Below are 14,313 nucleotides of genomic sequence, written 5' to 3'. Positions count from 1 at the left end.
GGGAGGTGAAGAAGCAAATTTCTCTCTCCCCATTTTCAAACAAAGAGTGTAGAAAAACCAGATGTAATAGTAATATTTTAGTTAACTATTATAATTCACATAAATGATAAGCTCGTAAAGATTTTTATGAATTCCCACTGTCCACACAAAATGAAACTTTGTTCTTGAGTATTTACCTTTTCATTTTATGCAAGCAACTTAATCATAGAGGAATCTATGAAGATGTGGAGAAGCTTAGTCGCAATTTTATCTCGGTTGTCCCAAAGTATTAGAAAAGGTGCCACTTGTTAATTGCAAACAGGACGAAGTTTATAGAACTAAGAATGAAAATCTCAAGCGAAGAGTGATGCCTGCCTGATGAAGATTGGATGTGTTCACAAACAAAAAGGTTTCACCGCGGTGTAAGCTTTAGATCCAAGTATCATTTATCATTATGATATACTGATGTTATCCCCAAAATTAAAGAAAGGAAGAGCTCTAATATTTGGCGAGGCGTGTATAGGAATTTATCTTGCATTAAATGATTTTTTTTCCTACATAAATCTTAACGTAATTATATATATCATATCAAGAAAACAGAAATAAATTTTAATGTATTAGAATCATGGAGATTTCTAACAAAGTTATCTTTTATTAAAATTGTTTATGGTGATTTCTTTGTTATTTTCAACAGAAATGTTTAGGCCATCCCATTTTAAATTTAGAACAAGTTACAAGTCTCAATGAGGACATATGCTTATAGAATGCCTTACAAGAAGAGGAGAAATAAGGAATCAAATTTAATTTTCTATGTTCCTTTCTATCTTTTATTGTTTTTCAACAAAATAAAAAATAAAAACTCTCACATATTGCTTAATTAATGTAACTTCATTGATAATTTTTTTTTGAAGTTGTTATATTTGTCACTAAGGAACAAAATAACAGAAAGAAAGATAATCAAAGATTTGAATCCAAAAACCAAAATAGCTACCACACAACTTCAAGCAATTAAGACCTATCAAAAGTGGTAATATAAAAAGTACTCTCTCTCTTTTGTGGATAAATAAAAAGTACTTCTTTAAATAAAGGAGATCGGCAACAGCTTCTTAGAAATCATTTTGGTCGTATGGTTTTTTTTAGTATATCTTCTAATTAAGATACCACTCGATTGGAGCTTCTTGAGTGGAAACTGTTAATATAAATCATTAAAAAATTCTTCATTCAATGCTTTAAGGTTGAAGTGATTATTTACATGGTATTAGAGTTTCAGTGACTACAAGGTCACGAATTTGACCCTCACCTCCCCCACTTTCTTGTGGAATTAAATAAGTATAAGATAAAAAATAAAAAATAAAAATTGAACTATGCAATATTTGCGTTTCAAGCCCAAATAGCTCTCGCGTGAGGGGGTGTATTAGAGAATAATATAAAATATTAAAAACCCCATCACCCAACACCTTAAAATTTTGAGTTGAAGTGATTTTTTACAAAAGCACTAATAAAAAATCTGTTCTTTTGATTCATTTTTGCTTTAACAATATTACTACATACCAGGCTCTAGGCAATTCAACTATTACTTAGATTGCATGATGGCCTAGTTGGCCAACTTTTTTTCTTCGTTTATTTTTTTTGTTTCTGTTATGGACATATATGAGATCCATCCAATATAAAGCCCAATACATGGCAATAATAATAAGAATCTAATATAATTAAAAGAGAATATCAATCTAAAATATTAATCCTAATACGACAACATTGGACTTGGGCTTGAGCTTCTACAGGGGACATAAAAGGTCCAGAATTCTCATACCCACAAGTAAACTCCATAAATAAGAGGTAAAACTTACAAGTATGATTCATTCTCTCTTTTTACTGTTATATTGTCACTGTGCACATACATCACTCCTTTGGCGAAAGCTGTCTTTCTCTTACTTGTGCACAGTTATATTCAAGGATATCTAACTCATAGATATCTTAGAGAGAGCACTTAAATTCAAAAGAAACTTACTAATCCTTTGAGCTAGACATATTTGTGTTTAGGAGAGAATAATTTCTTTTTTATTTTTTTCACGAGGGTGTGCTTGATGTCCAACTTTACAAGTTTATAAATATTATTAGAGAATAATATAAACAATTAAAAAAGCCTTCACCCAACACCTTAACGTTTTGGGTTGAATTAGTTACTAACATGATATCAGAGCTTCAGTGACCTCAAGGTCACGAGTTCGATCCTCACCTCTCCCCACTTTCTAGTGGAAATTAATAAGCACAAGAAAAATAAAAAATTAGGCCTGTGCAATATTCGCACTTCGAGCCTAAAGGGCTCTTGCGTGAGGGAGTATATTAGAAAATAATATAAATCATTAAAAAAGACATTCACCCAATACTTTAAGATTTTGGGTTGAATTGGATCCTAACAAATATTGACATAAACATTTAAGAATATTAACAATGGGCATTTAAGTGAAAACATAAATTAATGATATATGGTTCATATAAACAACATTATTCTGTCCGTAAATGGCAACAACATTTATTAAAGATTTGTTTAGAATTTTTGAATCATATAATTGATTGAAGATCTTATTGAAGATTCTCTTTAATATTTTTAAAGAAATTGTTTCCTTTAAATATAAAATAGAAGATTTTAAAGATTTGATTAAAGATATTATTGGAGATTATAGAAAAGATTCCATTGAAAATATTATAGGAAATTAAAAGATATGCTTTCAGTACTATAAATAAGGGGCTCATTCAGAAACAAAGAAGCTTTTGAACAATTGAGAAGAGCAAATCATACTTTGGAGAGAGAAACACGTCTTTCAAGTTTTGGAGCATCGAGAGCTGTTTGCATTCAAGAACAAGCTAGGGATTTTGAGGATTCTTCATGCCATCACATCAATGGAGTTTGGGAGATTTTCTTTACTTTCTCTTGTCTTTGATTTAGCTATGTTAGGCTAGATTTTTATGTAGTTAAGGATAGATGAAACCCAATTGAATTATTATGTTTATGGATTAAATTCTCTTTGTAAATTTCCATTTTTTAATTGAATGAATTTATCTATGTTTAATGCTTTATATGAGTTTGCTCCTTGTAGATTGATTCAGGGGAATTGTATGACAATAAGGATGTTGGTGCATGAATCCTGATTTGATAAATTCATCATAACCCTTGTGATCTAGGGATAGACATAGGGTAATTATGCAATCTTTGGATTCTTGTTGTTAATGCATGTTTTCTTGGGAAACAACCGGGGAACTAGGATTCTTTCGAGATTACATAGAATTAAGGTAACAAGGGATTGAACCTTAATTACTTTAGAGGAATCAATTGGCATTATATTAAGGGAAGTTATTTAATTGTTTAATCCATAACATAAAAATGATAGTGGGAAAAATCGAAACCTTAACTACGCTCTTTCTTGATTTTCAAAATCAAATTCTTTTTCTTTGCTTGCTTTAAATTCTGAAATTGCATATTGCTTGTTCTTGATTTTCTTTCTTTTCATCTCAAATTCGATTGTCCAATTAAAACGTTGTTAGTGAATTAGTGCTTGAAAACCAATTCTCGTGGGAACAATCTCATACTCAGTACACTTTTTTACTTTTACGACCGATGCACTTGCCGAAGTCACTACAATAATAAGCATATATCAACTTCACACATGGTCTATCTTTATAATACTAAAAGATTGATCGATTAGACCGACCGATTAAATATATTAATACTCACATGTATGATTCTTAAAATCTCGATTTATCATCTTGATTTTGTGTTTTTACAAAAAAAAATCTTCATCAAAACGATTTTACCGATATTCCAAACCTTTTTACATTTTTACGATTTTTGTATATTACAATTTTACGTTTTATGATTTTTTTAGTATCTTTCCGATTTTACTTAGAATATCGATTTTAACAACATTGCGCGTTGGTCTATCTTTACATTGTCTTGCACAATTATTCATATGCCATTAAATATCACTTCGAAATAGAAGTACCAATTCAGGTTGGAACCTCAGATTACGAATATATATAGTTGATGTTTATGGATTTTTTTTTCACTTACGTAATCTTCAAGTAAGGAATATACTGACCAGAATAAATGGGCTCAATGCCGACTCAAAATCTTAAGATAATGAGCGTATGTTTTCCAATTATATGATTTTAACTTTGTACATTTCTAATTCATGTGAAAAGTGCGAACTCAAAACGACACAATGCGTACAGGGCAGTGATGATGGGGTGTGCGTTTGTGGGGTTAAGGGTGGCGCGAACTGTTAGAAATCATGCTTTAGAAACTGCAATATTTTTAATTATTTAGGAGTCAGTTTGTATTTCTGCTTTAATGAGTTGTTAAGTAGTGAGCAGTTACTTTTCTGCTTTAATGGGTAGTTATGAGGTGAGCAGTTTTCTTTTCTATTGATGGGAAGTTATGTAGTCGTGAGCAGTTTCTTTTTATTATTTTTCTTTATAAGTTGTATTGTTATGCATCAATAAAATTGTACCTCATCTCCAAAACCAACAATTGGTATCAGAGCTTTAGAAATAACAATACAACTTATAAAGAAAAATAATAAAAAGAAACTGCTCACGACTACATAACTTCCCATCAATAGAAAAGAAAACTGCTCACCTCATAACTACTCATTAAAGCAGAAAAGTAACTGCTCACTACTTAACAACTCATTAACACAGAAATAAAAACTGACTCCTAAATAATTAAAAATATTGCAGTTTCTAAAGCATGATTTCTAACACTCCTCCTTGCTTTTGGAGCTGCAAACACCAATCTTCTTCCTTAGATTTTCAAATTTGCTTGCAGGTGCACAAATGGCTACATTTCTTTTTTGATAAATATTGGACAGCAACCTTGTTCCACGAATTGGTGGGTCTGGTGGGTCATCTTCTAACTCTTCTTGCCAATGTTCCACTCCTTGCTCTTTGCTTATTTGGATGAGAGGACTTGATTTCTGCTTACTCATGGATGCCTCTTGTGCTTGTTTCCAGTTCCACTTCTTATCTTCATGAAAATAAACATCTGAGTGGATCAACTGCAGCTTATTGGAGGCTCTCCAACTTGACTTAGGAAATGAATTTCTGTTTTGTTTGCCAAATTGAAAGGCATTACAATTTGCAAAGGTTGGTAAATAATCTGCAAAGGTTGGTAAATCATTTGACAGTTCCTTCTTCATCAACAACATATTTGAGAGGTGACAATGGCCTAGTCTCTTGTGCCAAGTCTCAGTCACATTCTCCTCTGTGGAAACAACAGCTTGCTCCTCCTTGATTGGTGCAACTTGCTCCTCCTTGATTGGTTCAAATGAGAAACTCTTGCCTCTCATTTTTGCTTTGATGATTTCCTTTCCATTCTCATCGTGAATGAGACAAACTCTATTTTCGAAAAGCACTTTGAATCCTTTTTCAATCAATTGGCCAACACTCAACAGATTTTGTTGAATTTCGGGTACAAAAAGGACATCAGGAATAAACTTTGTACCTGAGCAACTTGTTAATATTGCAACAGTCCCCTTTCCTTTGACTGAAATATAATCACCATTGCCTATTCTGATTTTGGTGATATTGGTTGGCTTTAAATTTTTGAAAAGCTCCCTGTCATTGATCATATGATTTGTGCAGCCACTGTCAATCAGCCAACTCTCACTCTCTCTGCTGCTTGCAAAACACGTTTCCACAAAGAGTTGATCCTCCTCCTCCTCCTCTTGATCAGCAACCTTAGCTTCTTCCTCTTGCTGTTGATTTTTGCTCTTGCATATGACTGCTTCATGCCCCATTTGATTGCACTTGATGCATTTAGCATCAGGTCTCTGCCAACATCTGAATAGAGGGTGACCCATTTTGCCACAATGCTGACAAGGTGGGTAACTTTTCTTTTCACCCTTTCCTTTGTTGTAATTAGTTTGTTGGCTCTTGGCTAGAAGAGCACCTTCAACAGCATGATCTTCCCTCATCAATCTTCGTTGCTCTTGGGCTTGGAGAGCATGTAGCACTTCTGCAAAAGTAATTTTAGACAGATCTTTTGTGTTCTCCAACGAAGCAATAGATGCTTCGTACCTCTCTGGCACTGTTACCAGAATTTTCTCAACAATTCTGGAATCTGCAAAATTACCGCCCAGTAACTTTATCTTGTTGGCAATGCCCAACAATGTGTCTGAGTATTCCTTGATTGTTTCAGACTCTTTCATCCTTTGAATCTCAAATTCCCTCATTAAGTTAAGCACTTGCATGCTTCGAATTCTTTCATCTCCAGTAGATAGTCCCAAATTGTTTTTTCCGATTTGAGAGTCATGACCCTAGTAAAGATGGTTGTGGAGATACCAGCAAAAAGGCATGATTTTGCCTTTGCTTTTCGGTTTTTTTTCTCCTTATGATTCTTGATCTGGGCCATGGTGGGATTGTCCGGTGGAGGAAGGACTTCATAATCCTCTTCTACAGCTTCCCAAAGATCCAAAGCCTCTAGGTAAGCCTCCATTTTGACGGCCCAAAGATCATAGTTTTCCCCATTGAAAACTGGAAGAGCTGCTTGGGAAAAACTTGTTTCAGAATCCATTCTACAGGTCCCGTAAGAAAAGGGCTCTGATATCGATTGTTGGTTTTGGAGATGAAAAATATAATTGAGAAATGAAGTACTGGTTTATTGATGCATAACAATACAACTTATAAAGAAAAATAATAAAAAGAAACTGCTCACGACTACATAACTTCCCATCAATAGAAAAGAAAACTGCTCACCTCATAACTACCCATTAAAGCAGAAAAGTAACTGCTCACTATTTAACAACTCATTAAAATAGAAATAAAAACTGACTCCTAAATAATTAAAAATATTGCAGTTTCTAAAGCATGATTTCTAACAAACTTCATGGACAAGAACTGGAGAAGGAGGTGGATTTGTTCCCCGAAGAATTATTAGATAAGCAATATCTACTTCATGTTTTAGGTATTTCATTTAGCATTTTACATTATACTCGTTGGCCCATTAATGTATTCTTCATATTAGTATAGCTCTATCCATATTTAATATTGAAGATCGAGAATTAGTCTCAGATCCCATGAAGTATCGCAATGGTGCAGTTATCATAAAACAAAAAAGAAAAGAAAAGAAAGCATGTGGGACCCACAAATATTCTTTCTTTTCTCTCTTTAACTCATCCTTACAGAGAAAGGAATCCGAATCCAGAAGGAGATACTATAATTTTCGTTAGTCTTGATGTGTATTGATTAAATGTGGCTGATTGATCCATTTTCATGCCTATGGCCGTTCTCAGTTGTTCAGTATTTTTTAGGTACAGGGAGTTCATAGCTATTTCATTTGGTTATGTGGGTTTGTTTCTGATGTAGATATGAAGTAGAAAGATGTTTTGGAAGTGAAGCTTGATTGAATAGCTTATCAAAATGCAAGAGATGTTAATGCATGTCATGCCACAAAAATGAAGCAAGAAAGGAGACTAAGATATACTAAAAATGCATAAACTTCTGCAGGAATCCTGCATGAGAGAAGAGTTGTTGTAATTCAGTGTATGGTTGCAACATGGATTTTTATTGGGATTGTTTTTGGTGAGAGTTCAAAATGTCAATAGACAATTTACTTCAATTCCCATTACATCAAATCACCTCTTGCTCTTTGCAACTTTGGTCTACCTTGTTCCTCTTTCTTTCCCGTGATGATCAGTGGTTTTTGAATCATATATATTCCAGCGACAAACTTAATTGTAACTCCTTTATTTATGGAGAACTGGAAAAAGAGCTACACTGAGTTGTAGGTGGTGGTGCTTCAGTGATTTCTCTAAGTAGGAATGATTTGACCTAAGCCTGTAACTTGCACTGATTGAGATAATTCATTAGAAGGAGACATTCTGCATTAAAACCCTTAAGTAGAGATTCCTATGTTAGTAACATACATGTAGCCTTCTGGTTGTTTGTGGTAGGATAGAGGAAGGATAACTATATAAGTTGTTATTACACAATCTTCCTGCTCAGAGATGTACGTAGAATATGTATACCTATAAGTATAAAGAGATAATGCATACCTTGCTATAAGTAGAAAATAGCAAGGTAATTTTGGGTACTGTAAAAGAGATGTATATAGTTACAACTTACATATAACTAGTAACAATACACCCTGCTCAGGTTCCTTTGAATGTTCCAATATTTTAGCAACAACATCCTTAGCAAGGAATTTTTGTGAGTTGCCACACTCCAAATGTACGTTATATAATCACACAAAAGGTATTACACAAATAGTTCAATCTTTAAGATATAACTTTTTTGTGATTTTACAGCATAGTCCATTGTAATTTGAAGAATTATGATTATTAACATGGCAAAACGACCGTACTACGGTTAAATTTTAAATGTATCTCCAGACGATGATACATTTGAAAAGAATGGCCAATGTAGAGCAGTCAACCACGTAAGGTTGACTGACGTGTTCAGTCCCGCCAAGTAGCAAGACGGCACTGCATGCCACGTCTGCCACCCCTGCTGTCCCGCCAAGCCACCTGACGCGTTGCAGACCCGTCAATGTGCAAGCCGGCAGTTATCCCGCCAGGTAGAATGACGCGATCCAGTCAGCATGGAAGCCGTCCACCATTGTGACGTGAATGGCTGGAATGGCTACCCAATCAGCTTAATCCCGTCAACCATCTTGACGGGTTATGGCTGGAGATTAAAGCAAGATACCAAATGGAGTTAAGGGAACTCAAGGATCAACAGTTTGGGCTAACAGCTAAATCTTCCTATTGTAGTGACAGAGAGCACAAAACAGAAGATGAAGTTAAGCCACCTTCATTGACAGAAACATTAAAAGGAGGCAATAATAGGATTCACTTGAAACACGTTCCTAACAACTGGAACTGTGATTCAAGTAACCATCCTCATGTCCATAAGAGCACTCATTGGATTCTTTTGTAGATTATATATATAAATCCACCTTATAGATACTATCTGATTTCTACATCCTGCCCACCCTTTTTCTTAGGAATTTCAACTTATTCACATGAAAAACTACTACTAGTTATAATCCTATGCCCCCCCAAAAAAAGCATCAACATACACTGCAGTGTTAATTTATTTAAAAAATAAAATAAAAATCAGATTTTGGTTAAAGGATATTAATGATCGTGAATTTGATAATTGAGGCGTGTAAGTTATCCAAGATAACGTTCGATGAAGTGGATGTAAGTTACCAAGATAACGTTCTAAAGAATATACTATATATCAATTTATTGTGCTAACAATAACGTTTATCAACCTTATTGTTAAACTTTAAATTCATGATTTTTCATCTATAATTTTTTTGGTAGTTTTTTTTTTTTTAATCTATTTATTTGAACAGAACAGCGTTAACTTTTTTTTTTTTGGATACAAGGAGAAAACAAGATAATTGGGAAGGGATAAAAACATGATAATTGGGAAGGGATACAAGCAATCTGTTAATCTATTTAATGTTTCTGTCAGTGAAGGTGGCTTAACTTCATCTTCTGTTTTGTGCTCTCTGTCACTACAATATGAAGATTTAGCTGTTAGCCCAAACTGTTGATCCTTGAGTTCCCTTAACTCCATTTGGTATCTTGCTTTAATCTCCAGCCATTCCAGTCATAACCCGTCAAGATGGTTGACGGGATTAAGCTGATTGGGTAGCCATTCCAGCCATTCACGTCACAATGGTGGACGGCTTCCATGCTGACTGGATCGCGTCATTCTACCTGGCGGGATAACTGCCGGCTTGCACATTGACGGGTCTGCAACGCGTCAGGTGGCTTGGCGAGACAGCAGGGGTGGCAGACGTGGCATGCAGTGCCGTCTTGCTACTTGGCGGGACTGAACACGTCAGTCAACCTTACGTGGTTGACTGCTCTACATTGACCATTCTTTTCAAATGTATCATCGTCTAGAGATACATTTAAAATTTAACCGTAGTACGGTCGTTTTGCCTTATTAACATACTCCAAATGGAAGGGTGTGAGAAAAGTCCTTAGCTATAAAACAAAAACGATTTTTTTTTTAATTCGCAAGGATCAAATTTCGCACTCCTTGATATTGAAACTCTACATAATATGAAAAATAAAAATACTAAAAACTTATTAAGTATGGACCCGGAAAAGAATTTCATCAATTAAGGAGTACATTGATCATCAAATTGTAATTCCTTAATTATATTTCGCACTCCTTGGTTATATCTATTTTCTCGGTCATCTTTACTATTACTACCGGTCGATAGATATATCAAGGCTCTCCTATTCTAGACATAAATCTTGTAAGTAATATTGATTGGGAAAAGCATTGGTGTATTCAGAGATGAGGAACAAATCTGTGTTAATTTCGTCCGTACACAGCTACTCTGAATCACGGGTTGCTGTGGCAGTGGATTTTAAAATGGGCTAATAATCATTAATGGCATGTCTTGCCCACTAAATCTTTCTGGAAGAATAAGATACATGAGGCTTGAGGGAACGAATAAATGTAGAGCAAAATCAACAAAAAATTTAATTGGTTGAACAACTTAATTAATGTTCTCCAATTGCGTGTTGCCTTTTAGGTATGTCTCTGCTGATTGGCTTGATCATGGGACCTACATCTACGAATATGTAGGTTCTCTGTTTCCACGTTTTTTTTTTTTTTTTTGTAAACCTACACATGCCTAGATCGTACTACAAAATGGAAAATTTTGGTGAAGTGAGCTACATATCTGGGATGTCAATTGCATCTAGTTCACATTGGAGTATATTTTTTAACCCTGTCCCCAGCTCATGTTTGTGTCTAATACCCCTTTGAATTATTTATTTCTGCTACTGAATCACAATACAACGATACTACATAGTTTTTGATATGTTTAATGTGGTTGGTACAGAAATAGAATATTGAAGCCTCATGAGCCAGCATTGGAGGAACCATTAATAAGAGCGAGAAGTACTCTCACTCCAAAATTTGTTCTCGTATTCACAAAACAACCAGCCATTTACTCAGTTTCTTCTTAACTCTACACATAATACATTGCTGCTCCATATGGTAGCTTTAATTTAGTCTTACAAATATTGTCCCCTCAATTCCATGCATTGATTAACCCATGCTTCAATTAATTGGATGCACTTTTGAGAGGAAAATCCTTGGGAAGAATCTTTAGGGATAAGATAAATTTTGCTTCTGGCTTCAATGGTGTAGTTATGCATTTATATTCCTACGAACCATCTTCTGGCACTCAACTTCAATGCTTTGTAATTGGATATCATAATAGATCTTAAATATGGAAATCAAATGGTCCACTTTGTAAGTTGAGTAGGTGCTCCAAAATAAATTTTAAACCATTCATTTTTTTTTATCATTAATTTGATGCACAGATTCAGAAAGTAAAAGCAGTAACGAGCCTCAAACTTTTTAGTGAGTTCAATAGCATCAATCATATCATAAGTCAGAAACTTCATGTGCAGAAAAAAGACTAAATGCCTAAATAAATGAATTAACTTATTAACAATATTACCTAAAGAAAATTAATTCATAATTTGAATTTTGATTTTCAGGCAGATACATAAAATGTCTACATGAATTGTTTCTTGACAATGGCATCCTAATCGTCGAGTATTTGATTCACGCGTTAGAAAAGCCAAAACTATATATGACCAACATTTCTGTTTCGGTGTCTGTTATTTTGTCAAGGAAAATTGATTTTGTTGATTCCTGTGCACCTTCGGGTTTGTTCCATTGTCTTCAACTATATATCTACAAGTTCATTCCTGGAAATTCATTGTTCCATTTTTCTTGAATTTCCGTGAAGCAAACAAATTCTCAAAATTAATTTGCTTCCAATTGAACAGAGTGATTCTAGCACTCCACCCATCTTTGTAGTCCAAAGCAATATGAGAGTTTATATTAACTAATAGCTACACAGTTGCTAGTGCGGGGTAATTTTGTACGGACAAGAAAGTACTTTAATTTGGCCAATTAAGCAACCATCTTTTGTGTCCAAATAATTACAGAAGCTATATTGACACGAATAAAAATATACTTAACGTAAATGCACCTTATATGAGTAATATATAACTGGAGTACCAAATATCATTCTCTCATACATTAATCAATAATTGTTAGATTTGCAAGACTCTTAGACAATTGAGTTAGAAATACTTGTGCAATTAATTTGAAAGCAACTAAATAGTCAAAGATTTATAAGTAATGAAAAGAGTTATCTATTGCGGATGTCTAGGACGAAGGTTTAATTCACTTATGTTTAAGTATATAATTCCCAATTTTTTATAATTTAGTAGTTAATTTTTCATAAGGGAATTATCTGTTAATTCTATTATCAATCAATGCTATTCCGTTTACTTATAATATATCCCCTAATCAAAATCTCCTATATGGTCAATTATAAGAAATTAGTTTAGAAAAATATTGAGATCAAACAAGTTAATATTAACCTGATTAGTTAATCCAATTGACCGAAAAAATTCAGATTTGGTCATTCAACAATTATAATTGATGAGCCTACACAACAAACCCACGATAACAGATCCAATATTATATCTCAACCAAAAAAATTAAGTCATTGATTTTATGGATTCTTTCATTTATATGTACTATGTTTAAGCTCATTCCTCCCCCAATATGAATTTTTTTTATCACTTATACTTAAATTTTCAATAATCTTCTCCACAAGGATGAGTCCTACAATTGACTCCATTGTTGGGCAACAGTTATGGAGGTCCTAATTAGGGGAGACTTTCATTCACACATCAAATGAATCTAAGCAACAAAATTACAACAAGAGACTTCGACACCATATATTAACCAAAAACCTTAAGACATTAAGTTTATGGATCTTTTTACTTATATGTTGTTCCCTGCTTAGTCCATTTCTTCTTGACGTAGGATTTTTTTACCACTCATACTTGAATTCTTAATACAACCAACACATTTTAAGGAAGATCAAATCTTAACATGCAATTAGCATAATAAAACAAACCAACATAAACAAAAAACAAAAAAACTACCGAGTTCTATTGAAATTATATAAATATCAATAATCAATTACACAATCCACCATAGTTTTAGCTATAGGGTTTAGCTATTCATTCGAGAATTAAAATGAAAACTCCATATAAAAATCATAATTGCACCCATAATAGTAACAGAAACAAAACTCCTTTTACAAGTGGAAGGATTCGTCAATCTTCAAGACCTCCTCCTCCTCTCCGAAGTAGTTAGAAACCTTCACTTCTAAATTCTCGATAATATTATCTTAAGCATTTCTTTCTGAAAATTTTAGTTCTTCCTCTTAATTTTTTTACTAGACAAAAATCATATTAACATTAAATTTAAGTTATATAATTTTTTTTTAAATTTTTATTAAATTAAACAATAAATTTTGACATGACACAAAAATTTTCCAAATTTTTGTCAATACCATTCAATTAACTACAATAAAGATTCAAATAAGTTAAGTACAAAGAAACTTAATATGTTGTACAACTAGAGCATGAGGAGGGAGATTACAATTTCTATGTTAGATCGCAACCACATGCAGGTACAATAGAATCATTATAATAAGCAAGGAAAGTGACACTTCAACGAGTGTCCCTATTCGTTAGATGGCGTCCAGAAATTGTGAAAGCATCCACTCCCAAAAGCTGGCCTACAATATATGCATGTGAATGGTAGAAGGCCGAACCTCAAACTAGGTTTCCATAATAGGAAATGAGAGTGAGAATGTTAGTGATGAAATTAGTGAAGATGAAACCACCATCCTCTAAGTCGGCTATGGAATTGGAGGGATATACCACTAATGGCCATTTAAATTTTCCTTAGGGTGATACACCTACACCCTCCCATCGGCTTCTATTTGCGCATACTCTTTTGAGTAAGATGGAACAAAAATTACTGTGATTAGCAAGAAATAAATCTGGCGCAGAAAAATATTTGATCAACGACTCAGTAAATTTGTATAATTTTTCTATACAAATTTATTAGTAAATAAATGGATGACAATACATTTCTTTTATACAATAATAAAAATAAAGTATCAACCTATAACCGAATACAAATTATCAAAAACTCATCATCATTAGAGTTTGACATGTTTTTTGAACTCCATGATAACCCTTTTGCATATGGGTTTCTCATTTCTGCTGTCAGTGTTGCTGATAAAAAAATTTGTGGCAAATATTTTATAGTAGGATACGGAGTCGGATCCTGAAATTTAAAAAAAAAAAAAGGATACGGAATCGGATCCTGATAAAAGTAAGTGTTACTGCAAATTTTCTGATCTGCAAGTAACCAGAGAGCTATTAACGCCTTTGGATATATAGTATAAGTAGC

The sequence above is a fragment of the Gastrolobium bilobum genome, unplaced genomic scaffold (genome assembly GCF_033153095.1).
Source record: "Gastrolobium bilobum isolate Gb01-03AN ecotype WA unplaced genomic scaffold, APGP_CSIRO_Gbil_v1 utg889, whole genome shotgun sequence".
In the NCBI taxonomy this organism is placed as follows: domain Eukaryota; kingdom Viridiplantae; phylum Streptophyta; class Magnoliopsida; order Fabales; family Fabaceae; genus Gastrolobium; species Gastrolobium bilobum.
The sequence above is the reverse complement of the archived record's forward strand: the minus strand, read 5'-3'. Positions refer to the sequence as shown.